This window comes from Salvelinus fontinalis, chromosome 16 (assembly GCF_029448725.1).
Source record: "Salvelinus fontinalis isolate EN_2023a chromosome 16, ASM2944872v1, whole genome shotgun sequence".
Taxonomy (NCBI): Eukaryota; Metazoa; Chordata; class Actinopteri; order Salmoniformes; family Salmonidae; genus Salvelinus; species Salvelinus fontinalis.
The window spans coordinates 32,476,217-32,489,146 of record NC_074680.1 but is presented as its reverse complement, the minus strand read 5'-3'; the positions used below and the strand labels follow the sequence as shown (position 1 = coordinate 32,489,146).

At 47.3% G+C, this 12,930-nt stretch overlaps 1 pseudogene; it reads right to left on the bottom strand.

Annotated features, from left to right (window-relative positions):
• The window catches only part of LOC129813369 (phospholipase DDHD1-like), a 62,738-nt pseudogene that overhangs the window by 9,997 nt on the left and 39,811 nt on the right, over positions 1–12,930 (bottom strand).

Below are 12,930 nucleotides of genomic sequence, written 5' to 3'. Positions count from 1 at the left end.
ATGGGAACCTGCTGAGTCAGGTAATCTTACAATGAAGTTTAATTCTTTCCCTTCTAGCTTTGGACCACCTCGAGTTTGAATCTGCATCATGTGCACAGGTAATGAAGGCACTCATATTCAAATATTTAAGGTAATAATAATGTGCACGGTGATTTAATGCAAAAAGGTTCTATACAGAGAATCAACCAGAGGACTGACAGACATACCCAGGATGCTGGCCTTGCCCATGCTGGCGATAGACTCTCTGTAGTATTTCCTGGCCAGGACAGGGGAAGTGGACGGTCTGGGGATGCTCTCTGTGTCTGACGTCGGTTCCTTCTGCGGGTTGATGAGGGTTGGTCGGATCTCTTCGTATGGCTTGGGGTCTACAGCACTACACCTGGGAGAACACCTGTCACTGTCCGTACAGAAAGTAGTAGTTTCAGCAGTTTATGTGTAACATACAGATTCACCTTGGGAGAATGAATGATCGCTTACCAGTGTATCTGTGCAGGTGCAATTTTGCTGTAATGTTTAAGGATGAGGGGCTTGCCTGCAGCAAGGACAAACCAGTCACAGTCAGTCTAGCACCTTGTCTGCCCTCTGGTCAGGAAAAAACCCTGGGTCTAATCATCCTGTAAGGGAAATTTTAATGTTTGTGCTATTCTTATAACTAATTTCTGTGTACCATTCATGTGCTGTTCTAAGTAACAAATTTCTGTGTTCATGCAAGTGGCTGACTGTACAAATCCTCACTATCAGTAGCTGCGATTTGGCAGTACGCCCAGATCTTGTTTTGAGAACGAATGAAAGATCTCAGTTTCAAGGTCTCAGCTTAGAGAGGAGAAGCCTCGTGAGGTGTTGGTCTGACACATGTTATGAACCAGTGTTGGTCTGACACATGTTATGAACCAGTGTTGGTCTGTCACATGTTCTGCACCAGTATTGGTCTGACACATGTTCTGAACCAGTATTGATCTGACACATGTTCTGAACCAGTATTGGTCTGACACATGTTCTGAACCAGTATTGGTCTGTCACATGTTATGAACCAGTATTGGTCTGTCACATGTTCTGAATCAGTATTGGTCAGTCACATGTTCTGAACCAGTATTGGTCTGACACATGTTCTGAACCAGTATTGGTCTGACACATGTTCTGAACCAGTATTGGTCTGTCACATGTTCTGAATCAGTATTGGTCTGTCACATGTTCTGAACCAGTATTGGTCAGTCACATGTTATGAACCAGTATTGGTCTGACACATGTTCTGAACCAGTATTGGTCTGACACATGTTATGAACCAGTATTGGTCAGTCACATGTTATGAACCAGTATTGGTCTGACACATGTTCTGAACCAGTATTGGTCAGTCACATGTAATGAACCAGTATTGGTCTGACACATGTTATGAACCAGTATTGGTCAGTCACATGTTATGAACCAGTATTGGTCTGACACATGTTATGAACCAGTATTGGTCTGACACATGTTATGAACCAGTATTGGTCTGACACATGTTATGAACCAGTATTGGTCAGTCACATGTTATGAACCAGTATTGGTCTGACACATGTTATGAACCAGTATTGGTCTGACACATGTTATGAACCAGTATTGGTCAGTCACATGTTATGAACCAGTATTGGTCTGACACATGTTATGAACCAGTATTGGTCAGTCACATGTTATGAACCAGTATTGGTCTGACACATGTTATGAACCAGTATTGGTCTGACACATGTTATGAACCAGTATTGGTCTGACACATGTTCTGAACCAGTATAGGTCTGACACATGTTCTGAACCAGTATTGGTCTGTCACATGTTCTGAACCAGTATTGGTCAGTCACATGTTATGAACCAGTATTGGTCTGTCACATGTTCTGAACCAGTATTGGTCAGTCACATGTTCTGAACCAGTATTGGTCTGTCACATGTTATGAACCAGTATTGGTCTGTCACATGTTCTGAACCAGTATTGGTCTGACACATGTTCTGAACCAGTATTGGTCTGACACATGTTCTGAACCAGTATTGGTCTGTCACATGTTCTGAATCAGTATTGGTCTGTCACATGTTCTGAACCAGTATTGGTCAGTCACATGTTCTGAACCAGTATTGGTCTGACACATGTTCTGAACCAGTATTGGTCGGTCACATGGATGAAACAAAACAGTAATGATCATTATGCTAAATCATGCAAATATAACTTGTCTGTGTATAGCCGTATATAAAGACAACTGCTGAGACTGCCCAGACAGAGCTCTTGATTGACATGTGTACTGTGGTGCATTGAGTTGGTTGGAACCTCTCCAGCGCGCTGACAATAAACTGAATGATTCAAGATAAACTGAATGATTTAAGATTGACTTCGAGTGTCCCTGTGTAAGAATTTTCCCAACAATCCTTAAAATGATAAAGGCTCTTAGATAAGCATTGAGGAGCTGTGAGGTAAAGGGGAATGGCAGGGCTAGAGAGAGACAGACAAAACGAAGTGATTCAGCCCTCCAGGACTGTAAAGAAAAGTGTGTGTGTTTGTCTGTCTCACCACGGGGTCTGTGGGGTGGAAGATGTTGAAGAGCCTCTGGCAGATGGAGTGAGGCAGAAGGTGGTCCTGTTCTCCACTGTTCCCTGGTCTAATCCCTCTCAGGGCCAGGAACACCGCCAGGGGAGAGCCCATGCAGAAGAAATTCTCCACCTGGGGAAGAGGAGGAAACAGACACCATCTTTCCTTCAGTAATTTGCTTAGTCATCTTGTTACTTTCTGCCATTATCACCCTGGATCCTGTGTCCTGGGTTGAAGGGATTGCTTTTGAGCAGTTAGCAGTGTACCTTCAATTTCAGAGCAGGGGGTGCTAGCGGTTTGGAGGCCTCCAGGCCTTGAAGCTGATCTTCCAGCTCTCGTAACCCGAGGAGTAGAGAGTGAGTTTCAGTAATACTGTTAGTATTCAGACCATTAACAAAATACCTACACCACTCACACCCCACTCCTTCCTACACACACACTACCTAACTGTCTGTAGACACAGTTTAGGTGGCCATCTCAACTGTGACAGAGAGACAAACACACACACACACCCCACTACCCACCACCCTGCCTACCGGTTCCTAGTGAGCTGCAGCTGCTCCAGCAGGCGTCTCTCCTCGTAGGAGACCCATCTCAGGTCCAGCTCCTCCTCCAGCTCCTGGTGTTCCTGCAGACAGAACCTCACCGGGTCCCAGCCAGTCATGATGTCAAAGGTGATCACGCAGCCCAGGGAGTGCGACACGATGGACACCTTGCCCCCCTTCTCCTCAAACTCAGGGTTCCTGGAGCAGAACAGGGTGTAGAGGCGGTTCAGCTCTGACGTCAGGCCCCTGGTGATCTGGAGATAAGGGTGGTATCAATTAGCCAGGGCCAATACGGTTGTCAAGTGAGATGAAGACTTAAACCCACTGTGTGTGTGTGTGTTTCAGTCTCACCTCGTCCCTGTACAAGGGACTGGTGTAGTACATAATGTCCATGGCACTGCTGTTGAGCAGGTCTCTCAGTCCTCGCACCTTGTCTGGGGTGATGGAGTCCACCGTATCTACAGATTCACACGACTCAACCATCAATAACATATATAAATATATGTCTGACAGTGGATAGTTTTTATGAGTAAGCCTTTGTTTATCCTCTATACTTCTACAGATCTATTTTTATTCAGATCAACCTTCCATTCACTTGGCTAAAACAGTTAAGGCCTAAGACCTGTATAGATATTGAATACTCAGTACTGTATGTGCATCGTAGACAGAATAGGAAATTAAAGGGCATAGGAGACAGGACAGGAGTAGGGCAGAGGACAGTACACGGAACTCCATGTGAGAGATGTAGCCTAGCCGTCTGGCTTGTGGTTCCACAACTGTGACCTAAATTCAGCATGCCATCACAAGGTGGGTGTCACCTCCTGGAAGCTAGTGGACGACAGCAGCTGCTCTCTCAGCTCAATTGGTATCGAGGACACACTGCGCACGAGCAAACACACCCCTTACCCCCATCCAGTGCCAGTTTGGAGCGCCACTCCACAGGCAGGAAGTCCACACACTCCTCTGTGTGCTCTGAAAAGTGCTTATCCTTCTTACTGCCTCTCTTAGCCTGGACACACACATACAGTTTAATTGCTATGTGCATAAGAATAGTTTCTTGCTGTTCGGTCTTGAAAATGGTCTTATTCTCTGGCTAGCCTTTAATCTACGTGTCCTAAAGCTCTAAAAACAGAGACAAACAGCGAATCAACCTAACATCCCATTTCATTGCAAGTAATCATCCTCGCAGCAGGCTACCAGACGGTACCTCATTACCGCTGGGTGAATGAGTGAATAGCTTTACAATTTGGTCCATACACTGTCTACCCCTCTCCAAGTCAACCAGTGAATCCTTTGTGCCTTGTGTTTGCTCTGCCTTTCACTTAATGACTGTGTTTGAGAGGGATGACGTGTGTCCATTTCACCACTCACTGACGCAATCCATTTACTCTCAATGGCTGCTAGCAGGCTACGTTAGTGTACTATGTTAGATACACAAACAATGGGAGAGTGGTTGCTGTTGACATAACAGGGACGACCTGGGAGTGACATCGGCCTGAGGTGAACTGGTCTGTGACTCTGCCTGTCACGAATGCAGTCTTTCATGCAGTCTGTCTGGTGGGCTTCTAGGCATCTATATAATAGGCTTTTATGCTAAAGAGGCTAGCAGGATAACCTAGCATGGGCTAGCACAGTTTATTTCAAGTGGCTAACTGGTGAATGGGGTCACAGTACTGGCTTTAATGGTTTTAACGCAAACCCCCTCTGACACATGAGGAGGATCATACAGAGAGGCTGTCCTTACTGCCCTGCCACTCAGAACAAGCAGCCAATATTCTTAGTGGAGAGGTGAGAGGTATGGAAGGAGAGGTATGGAAGGAGAGGTATGGAAGGAGAGGTATGGAAGGAGAGGTATGGAAGGAGAGGTGAGAGGAGAGGGTATGGAAGGAGAGGTGAGAGGAGAGGTATGGAAGGAGAGGTGAGAGGAGAGGTATGGAAGGAGAGGTGAGAGGAGAGGTATGGAAGGAGAGGTATGGAAGGAGAGGTATGGAAGGAGAGGTATGGAAGGAGAGGTGAGAGGAGAGGGTATGAAGGTGAGGTGAGAGGAGAGGTATGGAAGGAGAGGTGAGAGGAGAGGTATGGAAGGAGAGGTGAGAGGAGAGGTATGGAAGGAGAGGTGAGAGGAGAGGTATGGAAGGAGAGGTGAGAGGAGAGGTATGGAAGGAGAGGTGAGAGGAGAGGTGAGAGGAGAGGTATGGAAGGAGAGGTATGGAAGGAGAGGTGAGAGGAGAGGTATGGAAGGAGAGGTATGGAAGGAGAGGTATGGAAGGAGAGGTATGGAAGGAGAGGTGAGAGTAGAGGTATGGAAGGAGAGGTGAGAGGAGAGGTATGGAAGGAGAGGTGAGAGGAGAGGTATGGAAGGAGAGGTATGGAAGGAGAGGTGAGAGGAGAGGTATGGAAGGAGAGGTATGGAAGGAGAGGTATGGAAGGAGAGGTGAGAGGAGGGGTGAAAGGAGAGGTATGAAGGAGAGGTATGGAAGAAGAGGTGAGAGGAGATGTATGGAAGAAGAGGTGAGAGGAGAGGTATGGAAGGAGAGGTATGGAAGGAGAGGTGAGAGGAGAGGTATGAAAGGAGAGGTGAGAGGAGAGGAGAGGTATGGAAGGAGAGGTGAGAGGAGAGGTATGGAAGGAGAGGTGAGAGGAGAGGTATGGAAGGAGAGGTGAGAGGAGAGGTATGGAAGGAGAGGTGAGAGTAGAGGTATGGAAGGAGAGGTGAGAGGAGAGGTATGGAAGGAGAGGTATGGAAGGAGAGGTGAGAGGAGAGGTATGAAAGGAGAGGTGAGAGGAGAGGAGAGGTATGGAAGGAGAGGTGAGAGGAGAGGTATGGGAGGAGAGGTGAGAGGAGAGGTATGGAAGGAGAGGTGAGAGGAGAGTAGAGGTATGGAAGGAGAGGTATGGAAGGAGAGGTATGGAAGGAGAGGTATGGAAGGAGAGGTATGGAAGGAGAGGTATGGAAGGAGAGGTGAGAGGAGAGTAGAGGTATGGAAGGAGAGGTGAGAGGAGAGGTATGGAAGGAGAGGTGAGAGGAGAGGTATGGAAGGAGAGGTATGGAAGGAGAGGTGAGAGGAGAGGTGAAAGGAGAGGTATGAAGGAGAGGTATGGAAGAAGAGGTGAGAGGAGATGTATGGAAGGAGAGGTGAGAGGAGAGGTATGGAAGGAGAAGTATGGAAGGAGAGGTGAGAGGAGAGGTATGAAAGGAGAGGTGAGAGGAGAGGAGAGGTATGGAAGGAGAGGTGAGAGGAGAGGTATGGAAGGAGAGGTGAGAGGAGAGGTATGGAAGGAGAGGTGAGAGGAGAGGTATGGAAGGAGAGGTGAGAGTAGAGGTATGGAAGGAGAGGTGAGAGGAGAGGTATGGAAGGAGAGGTATGGAAGGAGAGGTGAGAGGAGAGGTATGAAAGGAGAGGTGAGAGGAGAGGAGAGGTATGGAAGGAGAGGTGAGAGGAGAGGTATGGGAGGAGAGGTGAGAGGAGAGGTATGGAAGGAGAGGTGAGAGGAGAGTAGAGGTATGGAAGGAGAGGTATGGAAGGAGAGGTATGGAAGGAGAGGTATGGAAGGAGAGGTGAGAGGAGAGTAGAGGTATGGAAGGAGAGGTGAGAGGAGAGGTATGGAAGGAGAGGTGAGATGAGAGGTATGGAAGGAGAGGTATGGAAGGAGAGGTGAGAGGAGAGGTGAAAGGAGAGGTATGGAAGGAGAGGTATGGAAGGAGAGGTGAGAGGAGAGGTATGGAAGGAGAGGTGAGAGGAGAGGTATGGAAGGAGAGGTGAGAGGAGAGTAGAGGTATGGAAGGAGAGGTGAGAGGAGAGGTATGGGAGGAGAGGTGAGAGGAGAGGTATGGAAGGAGAGGTGAGAGTACAGGTATGGAAGGAGAATTGAGAGGAGAGGTATGGAAGGAGAGGTGAGAGGAGGTATGGAAGGAGAGGTGAGAGGAGAGGTATGGAAGGAGAGGTATGGAAGGAGAGGTGAGAGGAGAGGTATGAAAGGAGAGGTATGGGAGGAGAGGTGAGAGGAGCGGTGAGAGGAGAGGTGAGAGGAGAGTAGAGGTATGGAAGGAGAGGTGAGAGGAGAGGTATGGAAGGAGAGGTGAGAGTAGAGGTATGGAAGGATAGGTGAGAGGAGAGGTATGGAAGGAGAGGTGAGAGGAGAGGTATGGAAGGAGAGGTGAGAGGAGAGGTATGGAAGGAGAGGTGAGAGGAGAGGTATGGAAGGAGAGGTGAGAGTAGAGGTATGGGAGGAGAGGTGAGAGGAGAGGTATGGAAGGAGAGGTGAGAGTAGAGGTATGGAAGGAGAGGTGAGAGTAGAGGTATGGAAGGAGAGTTGAGAGGAGAGGTATGGAAGTAGAGGTGAGAGGAGAGGTATGGAAGGAGAGGTGAGAGGAGAGGTATGGAAGGAGAGGTATGGAAGGAGAGGTGAGAGGAGAGGTATGAAAGGAGAGGTATGGGAGGAGAGGTGAGAGGAGAGGTATGGAAGGAGAGGTGAGAGGAGAGTAGAAGTATGGAAGGAGAGAGGAGAGTAGAGGTATGGAAGGAGAGGTGAGAGTAGAGGTATGGAAGGAGAGTTGAGAGGAGAGGTATGGAAGGAGAGGTGAGAGTAGAGGTATGGAAGGAGAGGTATGGATAGAGGGGGAGGAAGAGAGAAGATGGTGGTAGGTCGAGAGAGAGATAGAAAGGAAGAGTGTTGTCAATTGAAAGTGTTTGAGTGGTGTGTGACATACTAGAGCGAACCAAGCCTTTAAAGATAAAGGAGAGAGAAAAGAGAGCTGGCTAGATGAGGCTTGTCTTTTCTCTAGGCTTGATGGAAGGCCAATAGCCTAATCCCAGCAGTGTAGAGAATAAGTTTTAGAGTGAGCTGGCCTGACTTGGTCTACTTTAGCTACGGGCTTAATGACCCTAAGCTCCCGGCGGAGGGAGAGACAGAACGCTCTGTGTTACTCAGGTCGTTGTGTTATTCCAGAACCTGCGGTAATATATACATCTCGAGAGCTATGAGTAGGTCTCATCTGTCTGGGTACCTAGAATAGGCTTTACACAGTAGTAATAACACAGGAATACTCAGAATACTGCAGGTACAGTTTAATACATTACATGACCAAATGTATGTGGACACTTGTTCATCGAACATCTCATTCCAAAATCATGGGCATTAATATGGGCATTAATTGTTGCAGGGACTTGCTTCCATTCAGCCACAAGCATTAGTGAGGTTGGCCACTGATGTTGGGCGATTAGGCCTGGCTCGCAGTCTGTGTTCCAATTCATCCCAAAGGTGTTCAATGGGATTGAGGTCAGGCTCTGTGCAGGCCAGTCAAGTTCTTCCACAGCAATCTCGACAAACCATTTCTGTATGGACCTCGCTTTGTACACAGGGGTATTGTCATGCTGAAACAGGAAAGAGCTTTCCCCAAACTGTTGCCACAAAGTTGGAAGCAAAGAATTGTCTAGAATGTCATTGTATGCTGTAGTGTTAAGATTTCCCTTCACTGGAACTAAGGGGCCTAGCCTGCACCATGAAAAACAGCCCCTTACTGTTACTCCTCCTCCACCAAACTTTACAGTTGGCAGTATGCATTCAAGGAGGTAGCGTGCTCCTGGCATCCGCCAAAACCAGATTCGTCCGTCGGACTGCCAGATGGTGAAGTGTGATTCATCACTCCAGAGAACATGTTTCCACTGCTCCAGAGTTCAATGGCGGCAAGCTTTACACCACTCCAACCAATGCTTGGCATTGCACATGGTGATCTTAGGCTTGTGTGCGGCTGCTCGGCCATGGACACCCATTTCATGAAGCTCCAAACGAACAGTTCTTGTGCTGACGTTGCTTTAACCATATATACATGTACATACTACCTCAATCAGCCCGACTAAATGTAGCCTCGCTACTGTTATAGCCTCGCTACTGTTATTTTTCACTGTCTTTTTACTGTCGTTTTTATTTCTTTACTTACCTATTGTTCACCTAATACCTTTTTTGCACTGTTGGTTAGAGCCTGTAAGTAAGCATTTCACTGTTGTATTCAGTGCACGTGACAAATAAACTTTGATTTCCAGAGGCAGTTTGGAACTCAGTTTGGAGCAGACGGCATGATTTTTACGTGTTCTATGAGCTTGTGTGGCCTACCACTTCGCAGCTGAGCCGTTGTTGCTCCTAGACGTTTCCACTTCACAATAACAGCAGTTACAGTTGACCGGGGCAGCTCTAGCAGGGCAGAAATTTGACAAACTGACTTGTTGGAGATAGCTTCCTATGACGGTGCCACGTTGATAGTCACTGAGCTCTTCAGTACGGGCCACTCTACTGCCAATGTTTCCTATGGAGATTGCATGGCTGTGTGCTCGATTTTATACACCTGTCAGCAAAAGGTGTGGCTGAAATAGCCGAATCGACTCATTTGAATGGATGTCCACATACTTCTGGCCATGTAGTGTGTGTATTAGCTATGTAACGGTTCACCAAACCCACGGTTCGGTACGTATTGAGGTTTTGGGGGGGGGGGGGGGTCACTGTTCGGTACTGTGTTGAGGTTTTGGGGGGGGTCACGGTTCAGTTTCAGGACAGTGGAAAAATTAAATGGCATTCACAATATTCAGCATTCACAATGTTCCTTGCATTGTCTGTTGTGACTGGAGCATTATGTTGGGCCTCAAGTTTACACTCTAATGCTGCGTCTGCGACCATGTGGGAGGTGGGAGGTCGTAAATATCAGTTAGGCGCATTCATGTGATTTGAACTTGTTGAGAAACGCTGATTGGCTAATGGCCAACAAGTTGTTTCAACCACAAACTAGAAGTACAGATATCATGCTTGTAAACAAATTACAGAGTTAAAAAAATACATTCATAGATTGCTTTTTATAAATATTGTTTTGTTGTTGCATTTAACTGTCGAAAAAGCTGTTAGTGGCCATTTCCTAAGTAGGTGATGTCAGAGGTCTGCATGTGGAAGAAGTGGGTGATAGAGGAGTTTCCCACTAGTTTTAACCAGTTTGAGGCCTGTTCAAGTGGATTATTCCCAGTCGTATGTGGTAAATTCCCACTTTCCACTTGGTTACGAATGCACCATGACACTGCCTCCTTCAGTGCCAGATGCGGACTCTCATAAAGGGGGTGTGTCTGTGGCACGGTACATCTCCCACTCCGGGAAATGTGACGGGCTGTCACTGTTAAATAAGCGCAACACAGGGTGCATTGGCCAATTAATTAAAAACTTTGACTTTGGTTTGCTTAGAATAGAGCAGGTACTACCTGTTTGCTGAAATGGGTGCAAGAGGGAGGTTCATATCGTGTTTGAAGCACTTTCACAAGGTGCTAAAACCCCCTATTCTCAGCATTCGAGAATGGGCGCATATCCGCAGCTATAAACCAAAGACGGTAAAAAATATAAAACATAGCCTACCTAGCGCTCTTGTAATTTCTTTGGCTGGGTAAGAATCAGCTGCCAAGGGCTGCTTGAATGCAGAGGGGAGACAATGTGTTGTTTCTTTGAGTTTCCATCTTACTCTGATGGTTGGAATACTGGGGTCATGACGTAAATGGGTCAACATGTTTGAGGTGCTGGCAGCTGCATAGTCTATTCTCGTTGAGTAACATACTATTACAAAGGAAAAATTTTGGTATTTGTTTCATTAGTCCATTGTTGACATGTCCTCAAAATGTTTTGCTTGTGAGTAATCACGTTTTCAGGATACTGTATGTAACTTTCAAAATACAGAAATCATCCCTGTATGATGCTGCGTTTTACATCATATACGCGGCATCATTTGATGCAAAAAGCATCATATGGGGATGATTTCTGTATTTTGAAAGTTACATATCTTGAAAATGGGATTGCTAACAAGCAAAACATTTTGGGACCATGTTAAATGTGCAACCAGAGGGGGGGAAAAAAAGAAAAAAAAAAACTCTGGACCACCTTTACTCTACACACAGAGATGCATACAAAGCTCTCCCTAGCCCTCCATTTGGTAAATCTGACCTCCTGAATTCTGCTTAGAAGCAAAAATTAAAGCAGGAAGAAACAGTGACTTGATCTATAAAAAAGTGGTCAGTTGAAGCAGATGCTGAGCTAAAAGGAATGTTTTGCTAGCACAGACTGGGATATGTTCCGGGTTTCCTCCGATGGTATTGAGGAGAACACCACATCAGTCACTGGCTACATCAATAAGTACATCGATGACATCGCCCCCACAGTGACCGTACATACATACCCCAACCAGAAGCCATGGGTTACAGGCAACATCCGCACTGAGCTAAAGGCTAGAGCTGCCGCTTTCAAGGAGCGGGACCAGAACCCGGAAGCTTATAAGAAATCCCGCTATGCCCTTCGACGAACCGTCAATACAGGACTAAGATTGAATCGTCCTACACCGGCTCTGATGCTCGTCTGATGTGGCAGGGCTTGCAAATCATTACAGACTACAAAGGGAAGCACAACCGAGAGCTGCCCAGTGACACAAGCCTACCAGACGAGCTAAACTACAATGCTCACTTCGAGGCAAATAACACAAATTTGCATGAGAGCACCAGCTGTTCTGGAAGAATGTGTGAACGCGCTCTCCACAGCCGATGTGAGTAAGACCTTTAAACAGGTCAACATTCACAAAGCCGCAGGGCAAGATGGATTATCAGGACGTGTATTGCGAGCATGCACTGACCAACTGGCAAGTGTCTTCACTGACATTTTCAATCTCTCCCTGTCCGAGTCTGTAATAACATGTTTTAAGCAGATCCCCATAGTCCCTGCGCCCAAGAACACTAAGGTAACATGCCTAAATGACAACCGACCCGTAGCACTGACGTCTGTAGCCATGAAGTGCTTTGAAAGGCTGGTCATGGCTCACATCAACACCATCATCCCAGAAACCCTAGACCAACTTCAATTAGCATACCGCCCCAACAGATCCACAGATGATGCTATCTCTATTGCACTCCACACTGCCCTTTCCCACCTGGACAAAAGGAACACCTATGTGAGAATGCTGTTCATGGACTACAGCTCAGCGTTCAACACCATAGTGCCCACAAACATCATCAATACTTTAATGACCCTGGGACTAAACATCTCCCTCAAACTGGATCCTGGACTTCCTGACGGACCGCCCCCCAGGTGGTAAGGATAGGTAACAACACATCCACCACGCTGATCCTCAACACAGAGGCCCCTCAGGGGTGCGTGCTCAATCCCCTACTGTACTCCCTGTTCACTCATGACTGCACGGCCAGGCACGACTCCAACACCATCATTAAGTTTGCCGATGACACAAAAGTGGTAGGCCTGATCACCAACAACGACGAGACAGCCTATAGGGCGGAGGTCAGAGACCTGGCCGCGTGGTGCCCTGACAACAACCTCTCCCTCAACGTGATCAAGACAAAGGAGATGATTGTGGACTACAGGAAAAAGAGGACTGAGCACGCCCCCATTTTCATCGACGGGGCTGCAGTAGAGCAGGTTGTGAGCTTCAAGTTCCTTGGTGTCCACATCACCAACAAACTAACATGGTCCAAGCACACCAAGACAGTCGTGAAGAGGGCACTGAAAATATTTGGCATGGGTCCTCAGATCCTCAAAAGGTTCTACAGCTGCACCATCGAGAGCATCCTGACTGGTTGCATCACTGCCTGATATGGCAACTGCTCGGCCTTCGACCGCAAGGCACTACAGAGGGTAGTGGGTACAGCCCAGCACATCACTGGGGCAAAGCTTCCTGCCATCCAGGACCTCTATACCAGGCGGTGTCAGAGGAAGGCCCTAAAAATTGTCAAAGACTCCAGCCACCCTAGTCATAGACTGTTCTCTCTGCTACCGAACGGCAAGCGGTACCAGAGTGCAAAGTTTAAGTCC